The sequence below is a fragment of the Ochotona curzoniae genome, unplaced genomic scaffold, assembly GCF_017591425.1.
Source record: "Ochotona curzoniae isolate NIBS_2020 unplaced genomic scaffold, NIBS_Ocur_1.0 contig_2861, whole genome shotgun sequence".
Taxonomy (NCBI): domain Eukaryota; kingdom Metazoa; phylum Chordata; class Mammalia; order Lagomorpha; family Ochotonidae; genus Ochotona; species Ochotona curzoniae.
Genome location: NW_024465620.1, coordinates 4,709,271 through 4,735,962, shown reverse-complemented (window position 1 = coordinate 4,735,962; position 26,692 = coordinate 4,709,271). Strand labels below are relative to the sequence as shown.

The window sequence follows — 26,692 nt, the reverse complement described above, 5'->3', positions numbered from 1 at the left end:
TCCAAGTTACCTCCCCAGCAATATACCTGGGGAAGCAGTGAAAGATGCCGCCCTGGGTGCCGGGACCCCTGCCACCCAAACGCAAGACCCGGAAAGAGCTGGTTCCTGGCTTTGGCCTCACCTGGCTCCAACTGTTGAAGCCATTTGGGAAATGAACCATAAAATAGAAAAAAAAAAATCTCTTGTTCTCCTTTCAAATACATTGTTTTAAAAAGTGCACTTGGTTTTCCTGTAATAAAGCCATATACTTCTTCTCCAAGGTTCAAAAATGCCTGCTGCAGGTGCTCAGCTTCTTCCTTCCCACATTCCTTCTGCGAGGTCTTCCTGGCAGTACACAAAGCAGAGTGCTCAGACAGCATTCTGCAAAGGAGAAAGGTGCTGACCGCACGGGATGCACAACAGACAGACTACAGCAGACTCACAAACCACAAAAGCTGGGGTCGTCTGCAGGCGAAGTCAATCTCCCCCCTTTTCCCAAACACACATGAAGGTGGGCCTCGCTCCATGTCAGGTTCCAGAGTCACAGCTGCTCTGTCTCTGATGTGGCTTCCCCTTCCTCCAATCAATCAGCAGTCACTGACCTGGTACCTGTGCGGTGGCCCCAGCACACTCACGCCCACTTCCCATCCTCACCTTCAGCTGAGAAGGCGAACGAACAGGTGAGATGGCCCCATAGCACGTGAGGACAACAGTACCTGGGAGCCAGGGGCCTTGAGATCGTCTCAGCTCCAGGAAGGTCTGTGACCAGGGCCAGGGCCTCCCAAGGTCATTGGAGGGCGTCTGGAGACTGCGGAGGTACGCCGTCCCTGGGCCGGGCTGGAAAAAAAAAACAGAGGGAAGGAGAGGCTTCGGGACTCTATCTCGGCCTCCCTTCCAGCAAGTAGAGCAGGGTGTGGCCACTGGGTCATCAATCTTTGCTGTGAGCTATCCCCAGACCCACATCTACTCCCTGATCCCCACACCGATGCCCATCTATCTCCACATGGCAATCTGGGCACACGGGCGGGGGGCCGGGCACCTACAACCTCACCTACACCATTCCTCGGCACAGTCTGACTCTCTCTACCTTCAGGATTAGCTGGCCACCAGGTGAGGTCTTGACTGTGCTGAACATTGGTGAGGTCTGCACCTATAGCCACAGTGCCCCTGTTCCAGCGTCCCGTAACAGTTAATGCAACGAGGGGGCTTGTCAGAAAGCAAACCTCCAGATACCATGATGCTAGGGCCTTGGAGACACCCACCGGACCAATGACACCAGCGGTCCAGACGTCTCTCCTTTGTACCGGGGTCTTTGGCCACCACCCGCTGGGCTGGCTGCACATGCTGGAGCAGGGACTGCTGGCACCGCCGGTAATTAGCAAACCAGTTGTAGACCCGCTCTGCAGTCAAGCCAAACTCTCCTGTCCGAAAACAGCACAATTAGCTTTGTTAACTCCTGGTCCGTGCCCACACTTCCACAGAAACCAAGCTGACCCCTCCAGAGGCAGCAGAATCGGCACCCGCTGCGCTGGTGGCTGACCAGGGCCTCTCCTAGCCACCTGCTTGGAGAAGACACAACACCTCCCAGGCCCAGGCTCAGTTCGGGAGTCAGGCCAGGCCAAGCGTCCTAGGGAGCAGAGCCTCAGCAGGCCTTGCAGAGCAGGCCCGCAGTGTCCTGAACCTCGGAAGGGGCCCGCAGTGTCCTGAACCTTGCAGAGCGGGCCCACGGTGTCCTGAACCTTGCAGAGCGGACCCACAGTGTCCTGAACCTTGCAGAGCAGGCCCACAGTGTCCTGAACCTTGTAGAGCAGGCCCGCAGTGTCCTGAACCTTGCAGAGCAGGCCCGCGGTGTCCTGAACCTTGCAGAGCGGGCCCGCAGTGTCCTGAACCTCGGGAGGGGCCCGCTGTGTGCAGTCACCGCCCCCAGCACCATGCACCCCACACACATGGGGCGAGCCTGAGCAAAAGCGCCAGCAGAGAGGGGGGACCCAGCCCAGTAAGCAGCAGACAGGAGAGGCCACCTCGGGAGGGGCCTGCTGTGTGCAGTCACCGCCCCCAGCACCATGCACCCCACACATGGGGCGACCCTGAGCAAAAGCCCCAGCAGAGAGGGGGGGGACCCAGCCCAGTAAGCAGCAGACAGGAGAGGCCACCAGGAGGAGCCATGCGACCGCGGGACGGATGTGCTGAGGGAGCAGGAACCAGGCACTGTGGGCCAATGCCCCTACCCTCAACCCACACCCAGTACCAGCCATCTCAGCCTCCATGCCTACAGCCACACTGAGAACCTAAGAAGGCGACTGGGACTGCCCTCTGTAGACTAGGCACAGGGCACGCCCTCCCAAAAGAGGATAAAGAACAGGCGTGGGGGCAAAGGCCCAGGGACAGGCAGCTGAGGCAGAGGTAAGGCTTCCACCTGTTCTTACCCGCTGAGCCTTGCTGGGGTTAATGCTCACGGCCAAGGCAAAGTCTTGAAGCCTCCTGCGGACCTCTCTGGGGAAGTTCCGACTCTTGAGGCCATCCGGGCAGAGGCCTGCGGGTGGGGGATTCCTGGAGGAGATGAGAACAGCACAGTGAGGGGGCCCAGCGGTCCCCTGCCCCGTGACAGCAACATTTCTTTCTTTTTTTTTTTTTTAAAGATTTATTTTTTTTTAAAGATTTATTTTTATTATTTTTTCATTGGAAAGGCGGATATACAGAGAGGAGAGACAGAGAGGAAGACCTTCCGTCCGATGATTCACTCCCCAAGTGAGCGCAACGGGCTGATACTATGCCGATCCGAAGCCAGGAGCCTCTTCCGGGTCTCCCACGCGGGTGCAGGGTCCCAAAGCTTTGGGCCGTCCTCGACTGCTTTCCCAGGCCACAGGCAGGGAGCTGGAAGGGAAGAGGGGCTGTCGGGATTAGAACCAGCGCCCATATGGGATCCCGGGCGTGCAAGGCGAGGACCTTTAACCACTTGCGCCACCGAGCCGGGCCCACTGCTGCATTTTGCAAAGGCCGCGAACACCCCTTCAGCCAGCGGACACCCCTTAAACACTGGTGCCCACAAGGCCACCACCATCCCTCAGGCAGGGTCTCCTTCCAAGGCTGGGATAGACCTGCACTACCAACACTGAAGAAGCCCCTCCCCGCAGCCCAGCCCCCTCAGACCATGGTCTCTGCAGAGACCCTCCCGCTAGCGACGGTCGATCCGCTTAGCACTCCGTGGTCTCGTGTCAGTGCCACCTGCAGGAAAGCAAGCCTAGGGTGCCCCCAGCATCCAGACCCAGGGAGTGCTCCCCAAACAGCTTGAGTGACAGGATGCCACCCCTACACTGGTCACCAAGTGGCTGCCTCTGCTGGGCTTCCACTGGCAGGCTGTCAGCCTCTGTGTGGTGGGTCACACAGCCCTAGCGGTCCCAGGCTCACTGACTGCTGGACTCTGAAGGACTTGCCTCACATTGGCCTCCCTGCAAGCAAGCCTCTGTAGTACAATCCATCTCTTCTTCCAGGAGCCACAGGGAGGGAGGGGTGGGGTAGCACTCAGAACGAGACCTGTGAGCCTCGCTTGGCAACAGAAAATAACGTAAGGGCATGGCCAACCCCCCTCAGGAGCCCCTGACACACAGAGCTAAAGCCCAGCAGTATCTCTTCCTGCAGCGGAAGTTCTGCACCGGGGTCAGCGCAGCCACACCCAGCTTCCTCCTGGCCAGGTCGTAGCGAACGTCGTCGCAGAGCTGCACCAGCTCACGGCTGCCTCCTGGCACCCGACAACCCTGTCAAGGAGAGTCCACTAAAGCCACATGTTGGTAGGAAGAACCAGGTCTGGATGGACCCACGGTTAGCAGTGCTGAGGGCGACAGTGGGAAAGGAATAAACAGGCACAAGCTAGAACCTGGAACAAGTGACATCAAGCGGCCAGGGAGGCATCAACTGCACAGAGCAAGGTCTTGGCCTCCTGCAGAGGGAATGACAAACTGAGAGGGATTCCAGGTGCCGCCAGACTGGGGACCGGGGTGATGACGGGTGTACCTGGCCATCTGATCACTGTCAGCGCTTCAAAGCCAGAAAAGAAATCGGGTTTCACTCCACCTGCTGTGTTTATGAGCTGGCACCACTTGATGCACATCCAGTACTCAGATTCCCAAGCTGCTTGTCACTCACTCAAGTGAGAATTACCCGAACGAATCTTAGTATAAAACACCTCTCCCAGGCAGCCCTAAGGGGTTGGTCTGTGAGATGTGGGCCAGCAGCAACTCATTGCTAGCTCCCGGCATGTGGATAATGCTTGAATGGTGCACCCTGCCCCTTCCTTCCGATGGCCACCGAGCCCACATGTACCTCCAGAAGCCGGCAGGCCGCCTGTTGCTGCTCCCGCTGGGCCGGGACACGGGCACACACCAGGGCCACATCTGCATTGTCCAGGAGGTGCAGCTGGGCACAGCTGGCTGTCCAGGATGGCAGAAACCAAAGGCTGCATCTGAGTGAGGGTCATCTTGGATGTCATGGCATAGGCTGCCCGCGAGGGGCACCAGCTCCGCCGGGGGTGGGTGGGCGGGTGGGTGTCCCCGTGCTCCCTCAGCAACATCAAGAAGCTCTGCATCATACCACTCTGCCAACAAAGACCAAGATCAGACCATGTGCACACAGCAGGCCGCACTGCAACCTCCATGCCAGATCAGCTGTGGTGCCCAACTGGGAATGGCCAAGGACCACACGCATGCAAAATTTCCTTCTACCCTCCGCCAGAAAACGTCTGAATCCCTGGAATGAGGTGCCTCCCAGGGTGCAGTTGGGGGCCAGGCTTGAACCCAGATACCTCAAACGCTCAGCATCCACAGCTCAGCCCCGGAAAGGGCGGCCATCCGTGAGCAACGGGGTCTGTACCCAGAGCCTACCAAAAATGCTCCCGGGCTAAAGCCTAGGCCTCCACTTCGCCTGGTGCCCTGTGCCACCGCCAGGTCTCACTACAGTGCCAGCTCTCTCCTCATGGGGTCCTGACCCCTCACCGCCTCCTCACTGCGTCCCGACCCCGAGTCCCAGCAGCTCCTCACATGTCCTCAACCCGTGTCCCAGCACCTCCTCACCCGGTCAGCCCCCACAGGGTCCCGACGCCCCCTCACCCGGTCCCGACGCCCCCTCACCCGGTCCCGACGCCCTCTCAGGGTCCCGACGCCCCCTCACCCAGTTCCGACGCCCCCTCACCCGGTCCCGACGCCCCCTCACCCAGTCGCAATGCCCCCTCAGGGTCCCGACACCCCCTCACCCAGTCGCAATGCCCCCTCAGGGTCCCGACACCCCCTCACCCGGTCCGACGCCCCCTCAGGGTCCGGACGCCCCCTCACCCAGTCCCGACGCCCCCTCAGGGTCCCGACGCCCCCTCACCCAGTCCCGACGCCTCCTCAGAGTCCCGACACCCCCTCAGGGTCCCGACACCCCCTCACCCGGTCCCGAAACCCCCTCACCCGGTCCCGAAGCCCCCTCACCCGGTCAGCCCCCTCACCCGGTCCCGACGCCCCTCAGGGTCCCGACACCCCCTCACCCGGTCCCGACGCCCTCTCAGGGTCCCGACGCCCCCTCAGGGTCCCGACGCCACCTCACCCCGTCCCGACGCCCCCTCTGGGTCACGACGCCCCCTCAACCAGTCCCGACGCCCCCTCAGGGTTCCGACGCCCCCTCACCGGGTCCCGATGCCCCCTCAGGTTCCCGACACCCCCTCAGAGTCCCGACGCCCCCTCAGGGTCCCAACGCCCCCTCAGGGTCCGGACGCCCCCTCAACCAGTCCCGACGCCCCCTCAGGGTCCCGACGCCCCCTCAGGGTCCCGACGCCCCCTCACCCGGCCCCGACGCCCCCTCAGGGTCCCGACGCCCCCTCACCCGGTCCCGACACCCCCTCAGGGTCCCGACACCCCCTCACCCGGTCCCGACGCCCCTCAGGGTCCCGACACCCCCTCACTCGGTCCCGACGCCCCCTCAGGGTCCCGACACCCCTCAGGGTCCCGACGCCCCCTCACGGGGTCACCTTCTCACGGGTCTTCACTCCCGGCGCCAGCGTCCCAAGCCCTGGACCCGTGTCCTCAGAGAAACCGGGGCTCCGGGAGACCAGGGCGGTGGAGGTGGGGGAGCTCCGGAAGACAGACGGCAAGGAAGGACGCGCGCACCGGGCGGCCGGGGCCTCCACCGGGCTAACCGACCTGCCCTACCGTGCCCGCTGCTCTCGCTGCTCTCGCTGCTCTGGGCCCGGGTGCAGCCCCGGGTGGAGGCCCAGGCTCACACCCCGTGCTGGGCGTCCAGGGCTCCCGCCCGCCACGCCGACTCACCTGCAATACCGTCCACTTCCCGCTTCCGCTGCGCGGACGTGCCGCACGAGCTCCTCACTCCCGCGGGACCGGAGGCACGGTCGCCCGCTGGCCCAGGACTGGAGTGGTCGCTACCATGTACCCACCCGCGGCCAATCACGAGGGGCAGACTGGCGGGGCGGGGGCGCTCAGGGGCAGCCGGAAGGAGTGGAGCTGCCTGGGGTGGGAGCCCTCTGCCCGGGGCGGGCGGGAAGAGGCGCGCTCGCCCCACGCGCTCGCCCCTCTCCCGGTTTCCCGGCGCCGGGCGCTGCTCCCCGACACCCGCTCCCCGTCCCCAGCCTCCCCGGAGACGGCGCTATTGGAATCCACACGCGCACGGTTCTGAATGCCCCAAAAAGGGCTCTGCTTGTGGGCAGGGAGGGGTTCCGACCCTAGGGCCTGAGCCCTAGTGACCACCGCACCGAGGAAGACATTAGGCACCTGTCGTCAACACCGGCCCCCACGATCTGGCCTCGCCCCTGCGTGCGGGGACACGTGACTCTTGTGCTGCAGACCGACCACGTAGGTTTCCAAGGTGGGCCAGGTCAGACTTGAATACAATTTTATTTTATTTTTATTGGAAAGGCAGAGATACAGAGAAGAGGAGAGACAGAGATGAAGATCTTCCGTCCAATGATTCACACCCCAAGCAGCCGCAATGGCTGGAGCTGAGCCAACCCAAAGCCAAGAGCCAGGAGCTTTTTCCGGGTATCCCATGTGGGTGCAGGGTCCCAAAGATTTAGGGTGTCCTCGATTGCTTTCCCAGGCCACAAGCGGGGAGGTGGATGAGAAGCGGGACTGCCAGGATTAGAACCAGCGCCCATATAGGATCCTGGCATGTTCAAGGTGAGGACTTTGGCCCCTAGGCCATCATGCCGGGCCCTATGTGTATAAACTTTTAAAACATATGACTTATTGGGCCCGGCGCGGTGGCGCAAGTGGTTAAAGGTCCTCGCCTTGCACGCCCGGGATCCCATGTGGGCGCCGGCAGCCTCGCTTCCCTTCCAGCTCCCTGCCTGTGGCCTGGGAAAGCAGTGGAGGACGGCCCAAAGCTTTGGGACCCTGCACCCGCGTGGGAGACCCGGAAGAGGCTCCTGGCTTCGGATCGGCATAGTTATATTTTTATTTATTGATATATTTATTTTTATTTATTTATCTAAGTTTTTATATTTATGTCTGTTTTTATTTATATGTTTATTTATATTTATTTCACCATTTCATATTTACATAGCTATTTATATTTATAGATTTTAATATTTCTATTTATTTTTATTTTTATTTATTTATATACTTCTCTATATTTATTTACATTCCTATTTATATATCAAATTATATTTATTTACATATTGATATATTCATATCTTTTCTATTTACATTTATTTCGGATATTTTTTATATTTATTTACATTCCTATTTATATATCTATCAATTTTTATTTATTCAAATATTTATTTATATATTGATATATTTATATTTTTTATATTTATATTTTTTATTTATTTATATATTTTTCTATATTGATTTACATTCCTATTTATATATATCCATCTTTATTTATTCAAATTATATTTATTTATTGATATATTTATATTTTTTATATTTATATATATTTCTGATATTTTTGTATATTTATTTACATTCATATTTATATATGTATCTATTTTTATTTATTCAAATATTCATTTATATATTGATATATTCATATTTTTAATATTTAGATTAATTTTTATATTTTTCTATATTTCTTTACATTCATATTTCTATATCAAATTATATTTATTTATATATTGATACATTTATATTTTTATATTTTTATTTATTGATATATTTTTCTATGTTTATTTAAATTGCTATTTATATATCAAATTATATTTATTTATGTATTGATATATTTCTATTTTTATATTTAAATTTATTTTTAGTTTTATTTATTTATATATTTTTCTATATTCCTTTACATTCCTATTTCTATATCTATCTATTTTTATTTATTCAAATTCTATTTCTCTGTCTCTCCTCTCTGTATATCCGCCTTTCCAATGAAAAAATAATAAAAATAAATTAAAAAAAAAGAGAGAGGATGAGTGATCCAGGATGCCTGTGGGGCAGTCTCTGCTATGGTGGCACTGAGTCTGGGTCTAATTAAAAGACCAGGAGTCCCAGCAGAAGAGCCTGGCTCTCCCCGCCAACAAACAGGATCTAAGTAGGTCAGTAACGGGTGCAGACACGGTCTGCTCCAAGTAGACTCACCTGTGAGGTTAGGATCGCTGAGGGCAGCGACAGACACAGCCAGAGCATCATCTGCAGGGTGCATCACAAAGTCCTGCCTGTGACCGGGGACCAGATGTCCAGCCTGCAAGGAAATATCCTTGGAGGATGCAAGCGCAAGGGACATCAACCACGATTCAGAGGCCACCAGAGAGGGCTCCACAACGCTACTGTTGGCAGGCAGAGTGCAGAGACCAGAGCCAGGGCAGATGGTGAGGACGGAGGCAGGATCATTGCCATGCTCTTCCTGGTGCATCTCACCACCCTGCAGGAACCTGGAAAACATAGCAAAGACTGTCCCTCCATCGACAGTGGGGGCTACACAATGTAGGCTCGTCTAGGTTCAACCACAAAGGCTGCAGGGCCCAGCACAGCACTAACACACTGCTCCTATTCTATTTTTTTTTTAAGAAGAAGGGTTTTCTTTATTTTTATTATTATTTTTTTTATTGGAAAGGCGGATATACAGAGAGGACAGACAGAGATGAAGATCTTCCATCTGATGATTCACTCCCCAAGTGAGCGCAACGGGCCAATACTATGCCGATCCGAAGCCAGGAGCCTCTTCCGGGTCTCCCACGCGGGTGCAGGGTCCCAAAGCTTTGGGCCGTCCTCGACTGCTTTCCCAGGCCACAGGCAGGGAGCTGGAAGGGAAGCAGGGCTGCCGGGATTAGAACCGGCGCCCATATGGGATCCCGGGTGTGCAAGGCGAGGACCCTAACCACCCCGCCACCGCGCCAGGCCCCTATTCTAAACCTATGACTGCCACTACAAGGACTGTATTCCTACGAAAAAAATCTAGAAATACAAAAGACATTTATGTAAAAGATTGATTAATTTGAAAGGCAGAGTTATAGAAAGAGAAAGAAGACACATAGAGACAAATCTTCCATCCACTGGTCTATTTCCCAAATGGCTCGGCTGAGCCGGTCCAAAGCCAGGAATTCCATCTGGGTCTCCCACATGGGTGCAAAGACCCAGGGAGTTGGTCCATCCTCTGCTGCTTTCCCAGGCTATCAGCAGGAAGCAACTAAAATTTAAACCAGCAACCACACAGAATGGCGGCACTGCAGGGGCAGCTTTACGCACCACACTGCAACGCCAGACCCAGGGCTAGACTGCACCAGACCTGGCTTCCAGAGATTACTTCATGAAGACCAACCACAAAAGCATTCATAGTTTATTTACAATGAGCTTCAATGCAGTGTTGGCAACTTAACATGATTAGCAAAAGCCCAATAGTCCAGAAAATAAATGCCAGTTGATTTTAAAGGCATACAAGGCAGAAGTTGGTAACGAAGCATTGCATTTCAAGGAACGCTCACTGCATCCCCTCCCTGGACTTCAGTAACACACCATTTTACAGCTGGAATCGAGGTCATACGAACCTACCAGAGGCCCAGGTACAAATGTCCTCAGGAGGGACCACATGCAACACAAGCGTGTGACCTAACGATCAGACCTGACATGAACCTCAGGCCCACAGCTGACAAACACCGAGCTCTCTGTACTTTCCTTATCTTTATGAGGCAGCAGACAAATATGGGCTGGTTGGAAAAGCAGCAAAAATCAAATTCTAAAACTCTTTCATGACCTGTTCCTCCTTTTCTCTATCTGCCTACTGTGAGAAGGACTAACGAAATAAGCCAAGAAAAAACACTACACGCTTAAAAATCCTTCACTTAGCAGCAGCATGGCCTCCCCCTAGGTGACTTCTGGACACCTCACCACTAGGAAACCACACCCCCAGCTGCCCTCAGGACTCAGCCTCAGCCTTGGTCTGAGCTTGGATTCTTGGTTCACTCACACTCTTTCGAAGCTGGCGTTGAAGTGTGTTGGGTTAAGCTGTGGCCTGCAACTCTGACATCCCATACTGGACCCAGCAGTCTCAGCTGCTCCACTTTCCAAGTTACCTCCCCAGCAATATACCTGGGGAAGCAGTGAAAGATGCCGCCCTGGGTGCCGGGACCCCTGCCACCCAAACGCAAGACCCGGAAAGAGCTGGTTCCTGGCTTTGGCCTCACCTGGCTCCAACTGTTGAAGCCATTTGGGAAATGAACCATAAAATAGAAAAAAAAAAAATCTCTTGTTCTCCTTTCAAATACATTGTTTTAAAAAGTGCACTTGGTTTTCCTGTAATAAAGCCATATACTTCTTCTCCAAGGTTCAAAAATGCCTGCTGCAGGTGCTCAGCTTCTTCCTTCCCACATTCCTTCTGCGAGGTCTTCCTGGCAGTACACAAAGCAGAGTGCTCAGACAGCATTCTGCAAAGGAGAAAGGTGCTGACCGCACGGGATGCACAACAGACAGACTACAGCAGACTCACAAACCACAAAAGCTGGGGTCGTCTGCAGGCGAAGTCAATCTCCCCCCTTTTCCCAAACACACATGAAGGTGGGCCTCGCTCCATGTCAGGTTCCAGAGTCACAGCTGCTCTGTCTCTGATGTGGCTTCCCCTTCCTCCAATCAATCAGCAGTCACTGACCTGGTACCTGTGCGGTGGCCCCAGCACACTCACGCCCACTTCCCATCCTCACCTTCAGCTGAGAAGGCGAACGAACAGGTGAGATGGCCCCATAGCACGTGAGGACAACAGTACCTGGGAGCCAGGGGCCTTGAGATCGTCTCAGCTCCAGGAAGGTCTGTGACCAGGGCCAGGGCCTCCCAAGGTCATTGGAGGGCGTCTGGAGACTGCGGAGGTACGCCGTCCCTGGGCCAGGCTGGAAAAAAAAAACAGAGGGAAGGAGAGGCTTCGGGACTCTATCTCGGCCTCCCTTCCAGCAAGTAGAGCAGGGTGTGGCCACTGGGTCATCAATCTTTGCTGTGAGCTATCCCCAGACCCACATCTACTCCCTGATCCCCACACCGATGCCCATCTATCTCCACATGGCAATCTGGGCACACGGGCGGGGGGCCGGGCACCTACAACCTCACCTACACCATTCCTCGGCACAGTCTGACTCTCTCTACCTTCAGGATTAGCTGGCCACCAGGTGAGGTCTTGACTGTGCTGAACATTGGTGAGGTCTGCACCTATAGCCACAGTGCCCCTGTTCCAGCGTCCCGTAACAGTTAATGCAACGAGGGGGCTTGTCAGAAAGCAAACCTCCAGATACCATGATGCTAGGGCCTTGGAGACACCCACCGGACCAATGACACCAGCGGTCCAGACGTCTCTCCTTTGTACCGGGGTCTTTGGCCACCACCCGCTGGGCTGGCTGCACATGCTGGAGCAGGGACTGCTGGCACCGCCGGTAATTAGCAAACCAGTTGTAGACCCGCTCTGCAGTCAAGCCAAACTCTCCTGTCCGAAAACAGCACAATTAGCTTTGTTAACTCCTGGTCCGTGCCCACACTTCCACAGAAACCAAGCTGACCCCTCCAGAGGCAGCAGAATCGGCACCCGCTGCGCTGGTGGCTGACCAGGGCCTCTCCTAGCCACCTGCTTGGAGAAGACACAACACCTCCCAGGCCCAGGCTCAGTTCGGGAGTCAGGCCAGGCCAAGCGTCCTAGGGAGCAGAGCCTCAGCAGGCCTTGCAGAGCAGGCCCGCAGTGTCCTGAACCTCGGAAGGGGCCCGCAGTGTCCTGAACCTTGCAGAGCGGGCCCACGGTGTCCTGAACCTTGCAGAGCGGACCCACAGTGTCCTGAACCTTGCAGAGCAGGCCCACAGTGTCCTGAACCTTGTAGAGCAGGCCCGCAGTGTCCTGAACCTTGCAGAGCAGGCCCGCGGTGTCCTGAACCTTGCAGAGCGGGCCCGCAGTGTCCTGAACCTCGGGAGGGGCCCGCTGTGTGCAGTCACCGCCCCCAGCACCATGCACCCCACACACATGGGGCGAGCCTGAGCAAAAGCGCCAGCAGAGAGGGGGGACCCAGCCCAGTAAGCAGCAGACAGGAGAGGCCACCTCGGGAGGGGCCTGCTGTGTGCAGTCACCGCCCCCAGCACCATGCACCCCACACATGGGGCGACCCTGAGCAAAAGCCCCAGCAGAGAGGGGGGGGACCCAGCCCAGTAAGCAGCAGACAGGAGAGGCCACCAGGAGGAGCCATGCGACCGCGGGACGGATGTGCTGAGGGAGCAGGAACCAGGCACTGTGGGCCAATGCCCCTACCCTCAACCCACACCCAGTACCAGCCATCTCAGCCTCCATGCCTACAGCCACACTGAGAACCTAAGAAGGCGACTGGGACTGCCCTCTGTAGACTAGGCACAGGGCACGCCCTCCCAAAAGAGGATAAAGAACAGGCGTGGGGGCAAAGGCCCAGGGACAGGCAGCTGAGGCAGAGGTAAGGCTTCCACCTGTTCTTACCCGCTGAGCCTTGCTGGGGTTAATGCTCACGGCCAAGGCAAAGTCTTGAAGCCTCCTGCGGACCTCTCTGGGGAAGTTCCGACTCTTGAGGCCATCCGGGCAGAGGCCTGCGGGTGGGGGATTCCTGGAGGAGATGAGAACAGCACAGTGAGGGGGCCCAGCGGTCCCCTGCCCCGTGACAGCAACATTTCTTTCTTTTTTTTTTTTTTAAAGATTTATTTTTTTTTAAAGATTTATTTTTATTATTTTTTCATTGGAAAGGCGGATATACAGAGAGGAGAGACAGAGAGGAAGACCTTCCGTCCGATGATTCACTCCCCAAGTGAGCGCAACGGGCTGATACTATGCCGATCCGAAGCCAGGAGCCTCTTCCGGGTCTCCCACGCGGGTGCAGGGTCCCAAAGCTTTGGGCCGTCCTCGACTGCTTTCCCAGGCCACAGGCAGGGAGCTGGAAGGGAAGAGGGGCTGTCGGGATTAGAACCAGCGCCCATATGGGATCCCGGGCGTGCAAGGCGAGGACCTTTAACCACTTGCGCCACCGAGCCGGGCCCACTGCTGCATTTTGCAAAGGCCGCGAACACCCCTTCAGCCAGCGGACACCCCTTAAACACTGGTGCCCACAAGGCCACCACCATCCCTCAGGCAGGGTCTCCTTCCAAGGCTGGGATAGACCTGCACTACCAACACTGAAGAAGCCCCTCCCCGCAGCCCAGCCCCCTCAGACCATGGTCTCTGCAGAGACCCTCCCGCTAGCGACGGTCGATCCGCTTAGCACTCCGTGGTCTCGTGTCAGTGCCACCTGCAGGAAAGCAAGCCTAGGGTGCCCCCAGCATCCAGACCCAGGGAGTGCTCCCCAAACAGCTTGAGTGACAGGATGCCACCCCTACACTGGTCACCAAGTGGCTGCCTCTGCTGGGCTTCCACTGGCAGGCTGTCAGCCTCTGTGTGGTGGGTCACACAGCCCTAGCGGTCCCAGGCTCACTGACTGCTGGACTCTGAAGGACTTGCCTCACATTGGCCTCCCTGCAAGCAAGCCTCTGTAGTACAATCCATCTCTTCTTCCAGGAGCCACAGGGAGGGAGGGGTGGGGTAGCACTCAGAACGAGACCTGTGAGCCTCGCTTGGCAACAGAAAATAACGTAAGGGCATGGCCAACCCCCCTCAGGAGCCCCTGACACACAGAGCTAAAGCCCAGCAGTATCTCTTCCTGCAGCGGAAGTTCTGCACCGGGGTCAGCGCAGCCACACCCAGCTTCCTCCTGGCCAGGTCGTAGCGAACGTCGTCGCAGAGCTGCACCAGCTCACGGCTGCCTCCTGGCACCCGACAACCCTGTCAAGGAGAGTCCACTAAAGCCACATGTTGGTAGGAAGAACCAGGTCTGGATGGACCCACGGTTAGCAGTGCTGAGGGCGACAGTGGGAAAGGAATAAACAGGCACAAGCTAGAACCTGGAACAAGTGACATCAAGCGGCCAGGGAGGCATCAACTGCACAGAGCAAGGTCTTGGCCTCCTGCAGAGGGAATGACAAACTGAGAGGGATTCCAGGTGCCGCCAGACTGGGGACCGGGGTGATGACGGGTGTACCTGGCCATCTGATCACTGTCAGCGCTTCAAAGCCAGAAAAGAAATCGGGTTTCACTCCACCTGCTGTGTTTATGAGCTGGCACCACTTGATGCACATCCAGTACTCAGATTCCCAAGCTGCTTGTCACTCACTCAAGTGAGAATTACCCGAACGAATCTTAGTATAAAACACCTCTCCCAGGCAGCCCTAAGGGGTTGGTCTGTGAGATGTGGGCCAGCAGCAACTCATTGCTAGCTCCCGGCATGTGGATAATGCTTGAATGGTGCACCCTGCCCCTTCCTTCCGATGGCCACCGAGCCCACATGTACCTCCAGAAGCCGGCAGGCCGCCTGTTGCTGCTCCCGCTGGGCCGGGACACGGGCACACACCAGGGCCACATCTGCATTGTCCAGGAGGTGCAGCTGGGCACAGCTGGCTGTCCAGGATGGCAGAAACCAAAGGCTGCATCTGAGTGAGGGTCATCTTGGATGTCATGGCATAGGCTGCCCGCGAGGGGCACCAGCTCCGCCGGGGGTGGGTGGGCGGGTGGGTGTCCCCGTGCTCCCTCAGCAACATCAAGAAGCTCTGCATCATACCACTCTGCCAACAAAGACCAAGATCAGACCATGTGCACACAGCAGGCCGCACTGCAACCTCCATGCCAGATCAGCTGTGGTGCCCAACTGGGAATGGCCAAGGACCACACGCATGCAAAATTTCCTTCTACCCTCCGCCAGAAAACGTCTGAATCCCTGGAATGAGGTGCCTCCCAGGGTGCAGTTGGGGGCCAGGCTTGAACCCAGATACCTCAAACGCTCAGCATCCACAGCTCAGCCCCGGAAAGGGCGGCCATCCGTGAGCAACGGGGTCTGTACCCAGAGCCTACCAAAAATGCTCCCGGGCTAAAGCCTAGGCCTCCACTTCGCCTGGTGCCCTGTGCCACCGCCAGGTCTCACTACAGTGCCAGCTCTCTCCTCATGGGGTCCTGACCCCTCACCGCCTCCTCACTGCGTCCCGACCCCGAGTCCCAGCAGCTCCTCACATGTCCTCAACCCGTGTCCCAGCACCTCCTCACCCGGTCAGCCCCCACAGGGTCCCGACGCCCCCTCACCCGGTCCCGACGCCCCCTCACCCGGTCCCGACGCCCTCTCAGGGTCCCGACGCCCCCTCACCCAGTTCCGACGCCCCCTCACCCGGTCCCGACGCCCCCTCACCCAGTCGCAATGCCCCCTCAGGGTCCCGACACCCCCTCACCCAGTCGCAATGCCCCCTCAGGGTCCCGACACCCCCTCACCCGGTCCGACGCCCCCTCAGGGTCCGGACGCCCCCTCACCCAGTCCCGACGCCCCCTCAGGGTCCCGACGCCCCCTCACCCAGTCCCGACGCCTCCTCAGAGTCCCGACACCCCCTCAGGGTCCCGACACCCCCTCACCCGGTCCCGAAACCCCCTCACCCGGTCCCGAAGCCCCCTCACCCGGTCAGCCCCCTCACCCGGTCCCGACGCCCCTCAGGGTCCCGACACCCCCTCACCCGGTCCCGACGCCCTCTCAGGGTCCCGACGCCCCCTCAGGGTCCCGACGCCACCTCACCCCGTCCCGACGCCCCCTCTGGGTCACGACGCCCCCTCAACCAGTCCCGACGCCCCCTCAGGGTTCCGACGCCCCCTCACCGGGTCCCGATGCCCCCTCAGGTTCCCGACACCCCCTCAGAGTCCCGACGCCCCCTCAGGGTCCCAACGCCCCCTCAGGGTCCGGACGCCCCCTCAACCAGTCCCGACGCCCCCTCAGGGTCCCGACGCCCCCTCAGGGTCCCGACGCCCCCTCACCCGGCCCCGACGCCCCCTCAGGGTCCCGACGCCCCCTCACCCGGTCCCGACACCCCCTCAGGGTCCCGACACCCCCTCACCCGGTCCCGACGCCCCTCAGGGTCCCGACACCCCCTCACTCGGTCCCGACGCCCCCTCAGGGTCCCGACACCCCTCAGGGTCCCGACGCCCCCTCACGGGGTCACCTTCTCACGGGTCTTCACTCCCGGCGCCAGCGTCCCAAGCCCTGGACCCGTGTCCTCAGAGAAACCGGGGCTCCGGGAGACCAGGGCGGTGGAGGTGGGGGAGCTCCGGAAGACAGACGGCAAGGAAGGACGCGCGCACCGGGCGGCCGGGGCCTCCACCGGGCTAACCGACCTGCCCTACCGTGCCCGCTGCTCTCGCTGCTCTCGCTGCTCTGGGCCCGGGTGCAGCCCCGGGTGGAGGCCCAGGCTCACACCCCGTGCTGGGCGTCCAGGGCTCCCGCCCGCCACGCCGACTCACCTGCAATACCGTCCACTTCCCGCTTCCGCTGCGCGGACGTGCCGCACGAGCTCCTCACTCCCGCGGGACCGGAGGCACGGTCGCCCGCTGGCCCAGGACTGGAGTGGTCGCTACCATGTACCCACCCGCGGCCAATCACGAGGGGCAGACTGGCGGGGCGGGGGCGCTCAGGGGCAGCCGGAAGGAGTGGAGCTGCCTGGGGTGGGAGCCCTCTGCCCGGGGCGGGCGGGAAGAGGCGCGCTCGCCCCACGCGCTCGCCCCTCTCCCGGTTTCCCGGCGCCGGGCGCTGCTCCCCGACACCCGCTCCCCGTCCCCAGCCTCCCCGGAGACGGCGCTATTGGAATCCACACGCGCACGGTTCTGAATGCCCCAAAAAGGGCTCTGCTTGTGGGCAGGGAGGGGTTCCGACCCTAGGGCCTGAGCCCTAGTGACCACCGCACCGAGGAAGACATTAGGCACCTGTCGTCAACACCGGCCCCCACGATCTGGCCTCGCCCCTGCGTGCGGGGACACGTGACTCTTGTGCTGCAGACCGACCACGTAGGTTTCCAAGGTGGGCCAGGTCAGACTTGAATACAATTTTATTTTATTTTTATTGGAAAGGCAGAGATACAGAGAAGAGGAGAGACAGAGATGAAGATCTTCCGTCCAATGATTCACACCCCAAGCAGCCGCAATGGCTGGAGCTGAGCCAACCCAAAGCCAAGAGCCAGGAGCTTTTTCCGGGTATCCCATGTGGGTGCAGGGTCCCAAAGATTTAGGGTGTCCTCGATTGCTTTCCCAGGCCACAAGCGGGGAGGTGGATGAGAAGCGGGACTGCCAGGATTAGAACCAGCGCCCATATAGGATCCTGGCATGTTCAAGGTGAGGACTTTGGCCCCTAGGCCATCATGCCGGGCCCTATGTGTATAAACTTTTAAAACATATGACTTATTGGGCCCGGCGCGGTGGCGCAAGTGGTTAAAGGTCCTCGCCTTGCACGCCCGGGATCCCATGTGGGCGCCGGCAGCCTCGCTTCCCTTCCAGCTCCCTGCCTGTGGCCTGGGAAAGCAGTGGAGGACGGCCCAAAGCTTTGGGACCCTGCACCCGCGTGGGAGACCCGGAAGAGGCTCCTGGCTTCGGATCGGCATAGTTATATTTTTATTTATTGATATATTTATTTTTATTTATTTATCTAAGTTTTTATATTTATGTCTGTTTTTATTTATATGTTTATTTATATTTATTTCACCATTTCATATTTACATAGCTATTTATATTTATAGATTTTAATATTTCTATTTATTTTTATTTTTATTTATTTATATACTTCTCTATATTTATTTACATTCCTATTTATATATCAAATTATATTTATTTACATATTGATATATTCATATCTTTTCTATTTACATTTATTTCGGATATTTTTTATATTTATTTACATTCCTATTTATATATCTATCAATTTTTATTTATTCAAATATTTATTTATATATTGATATATTTATATTTTTTATATTTATATTTTTTATTTATTTATATATTTTTCTATATTGATTTACATTCCTATTTATATATATCCATCTTTATTTATTCAAATTATATTTATTTATTTATTGATATATTTATATTTTTTATATTTATATATATTTCTGATATTTTTGTATATTTATTTACATTCATATTTATATATGTATCTATTTTTATTTATTCAAATATTCATTTATATATTGATATATTCATATTTTTAATATTTAGATTAATTTTTATATTTTTCTATATTTCTTTACATTCATATTTCTATATCAAATTATATTTATTTATATATTGATACATTTATATTTTTATATTTTTATTTATTGATATATTTTTCTATGTTTATTTAAATTGCTATTTATATATCAAATTATATTTATTTATGTATTGATATATTTCTATTTTTATATTTAAATTTATTTTTAGTTTTATTTATTTATATATTTTTCTATATTCCTTTACATTCCTATTTCTATATCTATCTATTTTTATTTATTCAAATTCTATTTCTCTGTCTCTCCTCTCTGTATATCCGCCTTTCCAATGAAAAAATAATAAAAATAAATTAAAAAAAAAGAGAGAGGATGAGTGATCCAGGATGCCTGTGGGGCAGTCTCTGCTATGGTGGCACTGAGTCTGGGTCTAATTAAAAGACCAGGAGTCCCAGCAGAAGAGCCTGGCTCTCCCCGCCAACAAACAGGATCTAAGTAGGTCAGTAACGGGTGCAGACACGGTCTGCTCCAAGTAGACTCACCTGTGAGGTTAGGATCGCTGAGGGCAGCGACAGACACAGCCAGAGCATCATCTGCAGGGTGCATCACAAAGTCCTGCCTGTGACCGGGGACCAGATGTCCAGCCTGCAAGGAAATATCCTTGGAGGATGCAAGCGCAAGGGACATCAACCACGATTCAGAGGCCACCAGAGAGGGCTCCACAACGCTACTGTTGGCAGGCAGAGTGCAGAGACCAGAGCCAGGGCAGATGGTGAGGACGGAGGCAGGATCATTGCCATGCTCTTCCTGGTGCATCTCACCACCCTGCAGGAACCTGGAAAACATAGCAAAGACTGTCCCTCCATCGACAGTGGGGGCTACACAATGTAGGCTCGTCTAGGTTCAACCACAAAGGCTGCAGGGCCCAGCACAGCACTAACACACTGCTCCTATTCTATTTTTTTTTTAAGAAGAAGGGTTTTCTTTATTTTTATTATTATTTTTTTTATTGGAAAGGCGGATATACAGAGAGGACAGACAGAGATGAAGATCTTCCATCTGATGATTCACTCCCCAAGTGAGCGCAACGGGCCAATACTATGCCGATCCGAAGCCAGGAGCCTCTTCCGGGTCTCCCACGCGGGTGCAGGGTCCCAAAGCTTTGGGCCGTCCTCGACTGCTTTCCCAGGCCACAGGCAGGGAGCTGGAAGGGAAGCAGGGCTGCCGGGATTAGAACCGGCGCCCATATGGGATCCCGGGTGTGCAAGGCGAGGACCCTAACCACCCCGCCACCGCGCCAGGCCCCTATTCTAAACCTATGACTGCCACTACAAGGACTGTATTCCTACGAAAAAAATCTAGAAATACAAAAGACATTTATGTAAAAGATTGATTAATTTGAAAGGCAGAGTTATAGAAAGAGAAAGAAGACACATAGAGACAAATCTTCCATCCACTGGTCTATTTCCCAAATGGCTCGGCTGAGCCGGTCCAAAGCCAGGAATTCCATCTGGGTCTCCCACATGGGTGCAAAGACCCAGGGAGTTGGTCCATCCTCTGCTGCTTTCCCAGGCTATCAGCAGGAAGCAACTAAAATTTAAACCAGCAACCACACAGAATGGCGGCACTGCAGGGGCAGCTTTACGCACCACACTGCAACGCCAGACCCAGGGCTAGACTGCACCAGACCTGGCTTCCAGAGATTACTTCATGAAGACCAACCACAAAAGCATTCATAGTTTATTTACAATGAGCTTCAATGCAGTGTTGGCAACTTAACATGATTAGCAAAAGCCCAATAGTCCAGAAAATAAATGCCAGTTGATTTTAAAGGCATACAAGGCAGAAGTTGGTAACGAAGCATTGCATTTCAAGGAACGCTCACTGCATCCCCTCCCTGGACTTCAGTAACACACCATTTTACAGCTGGAATCGAGGTCATACGAACCTACCAGAGGCCCAGGTACAAATGTCCTCAGGAGGGACCACATGCAACACAAGCGTGTGACCTAACGATCAGACCTGACATGAACCTCAGGCCCACAGCTGACAAACACCGAGCTCTCTGTACTTTCCTTATCTTTATGAGGCAGCAGACAAATATGGGCTGGTTGGAAAAGCAGCAAAAATCAAATTCTAAAACTCTTTCATGACCTGTTCCTCCTTTTCTCTATCTGCCTACTGTGAGAAGGACTAACGAAATAAGCCAAGAAAAAACACTACACGCTTAAAAATCCTTCACTTAGCAGCAGCATGGCCTCCCCCTAGGTGACTTCTGGACACCTCACCACTAGGAAACCACACCCCCAGCTGCCCTCAGGACTCAGCCTCAGCCTTGGTCTGAGCTTGGATTCTTGGTTCACTCACACTCTTTCGAAGCTGGCGTTGAAGTGTGTTGGGTTAAGCTGTGGCCTGCAACTCTGACATCCCATACTGGACCCAGCAGTCTCAGCTGCTCCACTTTCCAAGTTACCTCCCCAGCAATATACCTGGGGAAGCAGTGAAAGATGCCGCCCTGGGTGCCGGGACCCCTGCCACCCAAACGCAAGACCCGGAAAGAGCTGGTTCCTGGCTTTGGCCTCACCTGGCTCCAACTGTTGAAGCCATTTGGGAAATGAACCATAAAATAGAAAAAAAAAAATCTCTTGTTCTCCTTTCAAATACATTGTTTTAAAAAGTGCACTTGGTTTTCCTGTAATAAAGCCATATACTTCTTCTCCAAGGTTCAAAAATGCCTGCTGCAGGTGCTCAGCTTCTTCCTTCCCACATTCCTTCTGCGAGGTCTTCCTGGCAGTACACAAAGCAGAGTGCTCAGACAGCATTCTGCAAAGGAGAAAGGTGCTGACCGCACGGGATGCACAACAGACAGACTACAGCAGACTCACAAACCACAAAAGCTGGGGTCGTCTGCAGGCGAAGTCAATCTCCCCCCTTTTCCCAAACACACATGAAGGTGGGCCTCGCTCCATGTCAGGTTCCAGAGTCACAGCTGCTCTGTCTCTGATGTGGCTTCCCCTTCCTCCAATCAATCAGCAGTCACTGACCTGGTACCTGTGCGGTGGCCCCAGCACACTCACGCCCACTTCCCATCCTCACCTTCAGCTGAGAAGGCGAACGAACAGGTGAGATGGCCCCATAGCACGTGAGGACAACAGTACCTGGGAGCCAGGGGCCTTGAGATCGTCTCAGCTCCAGGAAGGTCTGTGACCAGGGCCAGGGCCTCCCAAGGTCATTGGAGGGCGTCTGGAGACTGCGGAGGTACGCCGTCCCTGGGCCAGGCTGGAAAAAACAGAGGGAAGGAGAGGCTTCGGGACTCTATCTCGGCCTCCCTTCCAGCAAGTAGAGCAGGGTGTGGCCACTGGGTCATCAATCTTTGCTGTGAGCTATCCCCAGACCCACATCTACTCCCTGATCCCCACACCGATGCCCATCTATCTCCACATGGCAATCTGGGCACACGGGCGGGGGGCCGGGCACCTACAACCTCACCTACACCATTCCTCGGCACAGTCTGACTCTCTCTACCTTCAGGATTAGCTGGCCACCAGGTGAGGTCTTGACTGTGCTGAACATTGGTGAGGTCTGCACCTATAGCCACAGTGCCCCTGTTCCAGCGTCCCGTAACAGTTAATGCAACGAGGGGGCTTGTCAGAAAGCAAACCTCCAGATACCATGATGCTAGGGCCTTGGAGACACCCACCGGACCAATGACACCAGCGGTCCAGACGTCTCTCCTTTGTACTGGGGTCTTCGGCCACCACCCGCTGGGCTGGCTGCACATGCTGGAGCAGGGACTGCTGGCACCGCCGGTAATTAGCAAACCAGTTGTAGACCTGCTCTGCAGTCAAGCTTGTCTCCAAAGCCAAACTCTCCTGTCCGAAAACAGCACAATTAGCTTTGTTAACTCCTGGTCCGTGCCCACACTTCCACAGAAACCAAGCTGACCTCTCCAAAGGCAGCAGAATCGGCACCAGCTGCGCCAGTGGCTGACCAGGGCCTCTCCTAGCCACCTGCTTGGAGAAGACACAACACCTCCCAGGCCCAGGCTCAGTTCGGGAGTCAGGCCAGGCCAAGCGTCGTAGGGAGCCGAGCCTTAGCAGGCCTTGTAGAGCAGGCCCGCAGTGTCCTGAACCTTGCAGAGCAGGCCCACGGTGTCCTGAACCTCGGGAGGGGCCCGCTGTGTGCAGTCACCGCCCCCAGCACCATGCACCCCACACATGGGGCGACCCTGAGCAAAAGCCCCAGCAGAGAGGGGGGACCCAGCCCAGTAAGCAGCAGACAGGAGAGGCCACCAGGAGGAGCCATGCGACCGCGGGACGGATGTGCTGAGGGAGCAGGAACCAGGCACTGTGGGCCAATGCCCCTACCCTCAACCCACACCCAGTACCAGCCATCTCAGCCTCCATGCCTACAGCCACACTGAGAACCTAAGAAGGCGACTGAGACTGCCCTCTGTAGACTAGGCACAGGGCACGCCCTCCCAAAAGAGGATAAAGAACAGGCGTGGGGGCAAAGGCCCAGGGACAGGCAGCTGAGGCAGAGGTAAGGCTTCCACCTGTTCTTACCCGCTGAGCCTTGCTGGGGTTAATGCTCACGGCCAAGGCAAAGTCTTGAAGCCTCCTGCGGACCTCTCTGGGGAAGTTCCGACTCTTGAGGCCATCCGGGCAGAGGCCTGCGGGTGGGGGATTCCTGGAGGAGATGAGAACAGCACAGTGAGGGGGCCCAGCGGTCCCCTGCCCTGTGACAGCAACATTTCTGAGGCAAGGCTGTCCCACAAGTGAAAATCAGCGTCTAACCCACACACCTGCAGGCCATGGCGGGGAGCTCAGCCCCAAGACCCCCAAAGAGGGCTCCAGGATCTGGGTTCCCACCCCTATGTTTTCACATTTCCATGTGGCTTTTCCCTGTCCTCCCTGTCTGCCCATGGGACTTATGAGGCAAAGTCCTTGGCCTTCCCACCCATCTCTCAGTGCAGCCCCACCCCCATACCCTTGCGCCCTTCTCTGCCCAGCACTTCCTCCCTAGATTTCACTGAGTTATCATCACTGACTTGCCACCATGGCGCCTGCCAGCCCACTGCACCCCTCAAACACATGGGGACCCCAGCAATGAGGCTGCAGCTGATGTTCTGTGTACTGGCTCCACTTCCCTGCCTCCCTAAGGACTTTCCAGATTCCATTCCAATTCAAGTGTTTCTTGCACCAGAGGCATCGGGGCTGGTAAACATTCTGGCGGCTCTCACCTCCCCCCAGCCCTCCGGCTGCTGCCTCAGTCAGGGCTCTCCCAGTAAAACTTCTCTAGCTTCACCCAGGGTCACTGAGCCAGCTCCTCCCCTCACCACGGGCAGCAGAGAGTCACTGCTGTTCTCCTTTATCACCCTGGACTTCCCTCTCTGCATGCCACACCCTGCACTTCCCCTCACCCCCTGGCCACTCCTCAGCTGACCACTGCAGGGGGTATGAGGAGCAGCTAGGCTGCTCAGGCCACTGGACAACATCCCCAGCACTACTCCTGAGATTGAAGCCTCCTGGAGCTAGGCAGGGGACATGTCCAAGTTGGTCACAGTTTTTCGCCACCACTGAATATATCTTCATTTCTACTGAGGACAAATATCACTTCAGTTGAAGATTTCAGCTGCAAAGCCTATGTGGACATACATAATGCAGTGGGCACCTTACACATCCCAAATGCAGCTCTTCTCCCTGGAACCACTCACCCCACCCCTGCCCTGTGTGCCTTAACAAGAACCACCACACTCCTGGTTCCAACCCAGGGCCAAAAGCCCTGGAATCTCTTCCCTTTTCACTGCATACAACTGTTCTTGGGCCATGATTTGGGTCCTGGACAACGTCTGAGCCGCAAAGAGACACCACCCTTCCTGACAGCCCTCAGGGTCAGCCAGCACCATCAGAATACAGCCCTGGGCTCTCCTTGTGGTTCATCAGTCACTCTCCCCGCAGGTGAAAATTCAGCCACCACCTGTCCCTATGGTTACAGGCGAAGGTCACTGCTGCATTTTCCAAAGGCTGTGAACACCCCTTCAGCCAGCGGACATCCCCTAAACCAGAGGTCTTAAGCCAGACCTCTGAGGTTGCCACTCCCTCTGCCTTAAACACTGGTGCTCACAAGACCACCACCATCCCTCAGGTAGGGTCTCCTTCCAAGGCTGGGACAGACCTGCACTACCAACACTGAAGAAGCCCCTCCCCACAGCCCAGCCCCCTCAGACCACGGTCTCTGCAGAGACCTGCCTGCTAGCGATGATCGATCCGCTAGCACTTCGTGGTCTCATGTCAGTGCCACCTGCAGGAAAGCAAAGCCTAGGGTGCCCCAGCATCCAGACCCAGGGAGTGCTCCCCAAACAGCTTGAGTGACAGGATGCCACCCCTACACTGGTCACCAAGTGGCTGCCTCTGCTGGGCTTCCACTGGCAGGCTGTCAGCCTCTGTGTGGTGGGTCACACAGCCCTAGCGGTCCCAGGCTCACTGACTGCTGGACTCTGAAGGACTTGCCTCACATTGGCCTCCCTGCAAGCAAGCCTCTGTAGTACAATCCATCTCTTCTTCCAGGAGCCACAGGGAGGGGTGGGGTAGCACTCAGAACAAGACCTGTGAGCCTTGCTTGGCAACAGAAAATAACGTAAGGGCATGGCCAACCCCTCAGGAGTCCCTGACACACAGAGCTAAAGCCCAGCAGTACCTCTTCCTGCAGCGGAACTTCTGCACCGGGATCAGCGCAGCCACACCCAGCTTCCTCCTGGCCAGGTCTTAGTGAATGTCGTTCCAGAGCTGCACCAGCTCACGGCTGCCTCCTGGCACCCGACAACCCTGTCAAGGAGAGTCCACTAAAGCCACATGTTGGAAGCCTTCCTGGTAGGAAGAACCAGGTCTGGATGGACCCACGGTTAGCAGTGCTGAGGGCTACAGTGGGAAAGGAATAAACAGGCACAAGCTAGAACCTGGAACAAGTGACATCAAGCAGCCAGGGAGGCATCAACTGCACAGAGCAAGGTCTTGGCCTCCTACAGAGGGAATGACATACTGAGAGGGATTCCAGGTGCCACCAGACTGGGGACCGGGGTGATGATGGGTGTACCTGGCCATCTGATCACTGTCAGCGCTTCAAAGCCAGAAAGAAATCAGGTTTCACTCCACCTGCTGTGTTTATGAGCTGGCACCACTTGATGCACATCCAGTACTCAGATTCCCAAGCTGCTTGTAACTCACTCAAGTGAGAATTACCGGAACTAATCTTTGTATAAAACACCTCTCCCAGGCAGCCCTAAGGGGTTGGTCTGTGAGATGTGGGCCAGCAACTCATTGCTAGCTCCCGGCATATGGATAATGCTTGAATGGTGCACCCTGCCCCTCCTTCCAATGGCCACTGAGCCCACATGTACCTCCAGAAGCCGGCAGGCCGCCTGTTGCTGCTCCTGCTGGGCCAGGACACGGGCACACACCAGGGCCACATCTGCATTGTCCAGGAGGTGCGGGCACAGCTGGCTGTCCAGAATGGCAGAAACCAAAGGCTGCATCTGAGTGAGGTCATCTTGGATGTCATGGCATAGGCTGCCCGCGAGGGGCACCAGCTCCGCCGGGGGTGGGTGGGTGTTCCCGTGCTCCCTCAGCAACATCAAGAAGCTCTGCATCATACCACTCTGCCAACAAAGACCAAGATCAGACCATGTGCACACAGCAGGCCACACTGCAACCTCCATGCCAGATCAGCTGTGGTGCCCAACTGGGAATGGCCAAGGACCACACGCCTGCAAAATTTCCTTCTACCCTCCACCAGAAAAAGTCTGAATCCTGAGAGGGTGATCCCACGGGAGAGTGGCCAGCACTAGTCCACCTCTTTGTCAACACTATTACTGATGTCATTGGAATGAGGTGGGGAGAGAACTCCTGCTAGTCTACTCCCCAAATATCCACAAGAGGCTATGCAAAGCCAGGTGAAAATTAGTATGGACCTCCCACGTGGACAACACAAACCGACCACCTGCACCTGAGCTATCACCCGCTGCTTCCCTGCCTCCCAGGGTGCAGTTGGGGGCCAGGCTTGAACCCAGATACCTCACAACAATAGGTGGGATCCCCAGCAGACTTAACTGTTACTCCAGAGCCTGCCCCCAGTCACCTGACTTCCCTGAGCCTCCCTTTTCCGCACGAGATAAACTTGATTCTGTTTCCTCGGGGAGGCCCCCAAGGCGTTCCGGG

At 55.5% G+C, this 26,692-nt stretch overlaps 3 pseudogenes; all 3 read right to left on the bottom strand.

Annotated features, from left to right (window-relative positions):
• Positions 1–766: 766 nt before the first annotated feature.
• LOC121155084 lies at positions 767–6,324 on the bottom strand (annotated as a pseudogene).
• A 4,492-nt stretch (positions 6,325–10,816) lies between these two features.
• Positions 10,817–16,792, bottom strand: LOC121155083 (annotated as a pseudogene).
• Positions 16,793–21,705: 4,913 nt separating this feature from the next.
• Positions 21,706–26,124, bottom strand: LOC121155082 (annotated as a pseudogene).
• Positions 26,125–26,692: the final 568 nt, after the last annotated feature.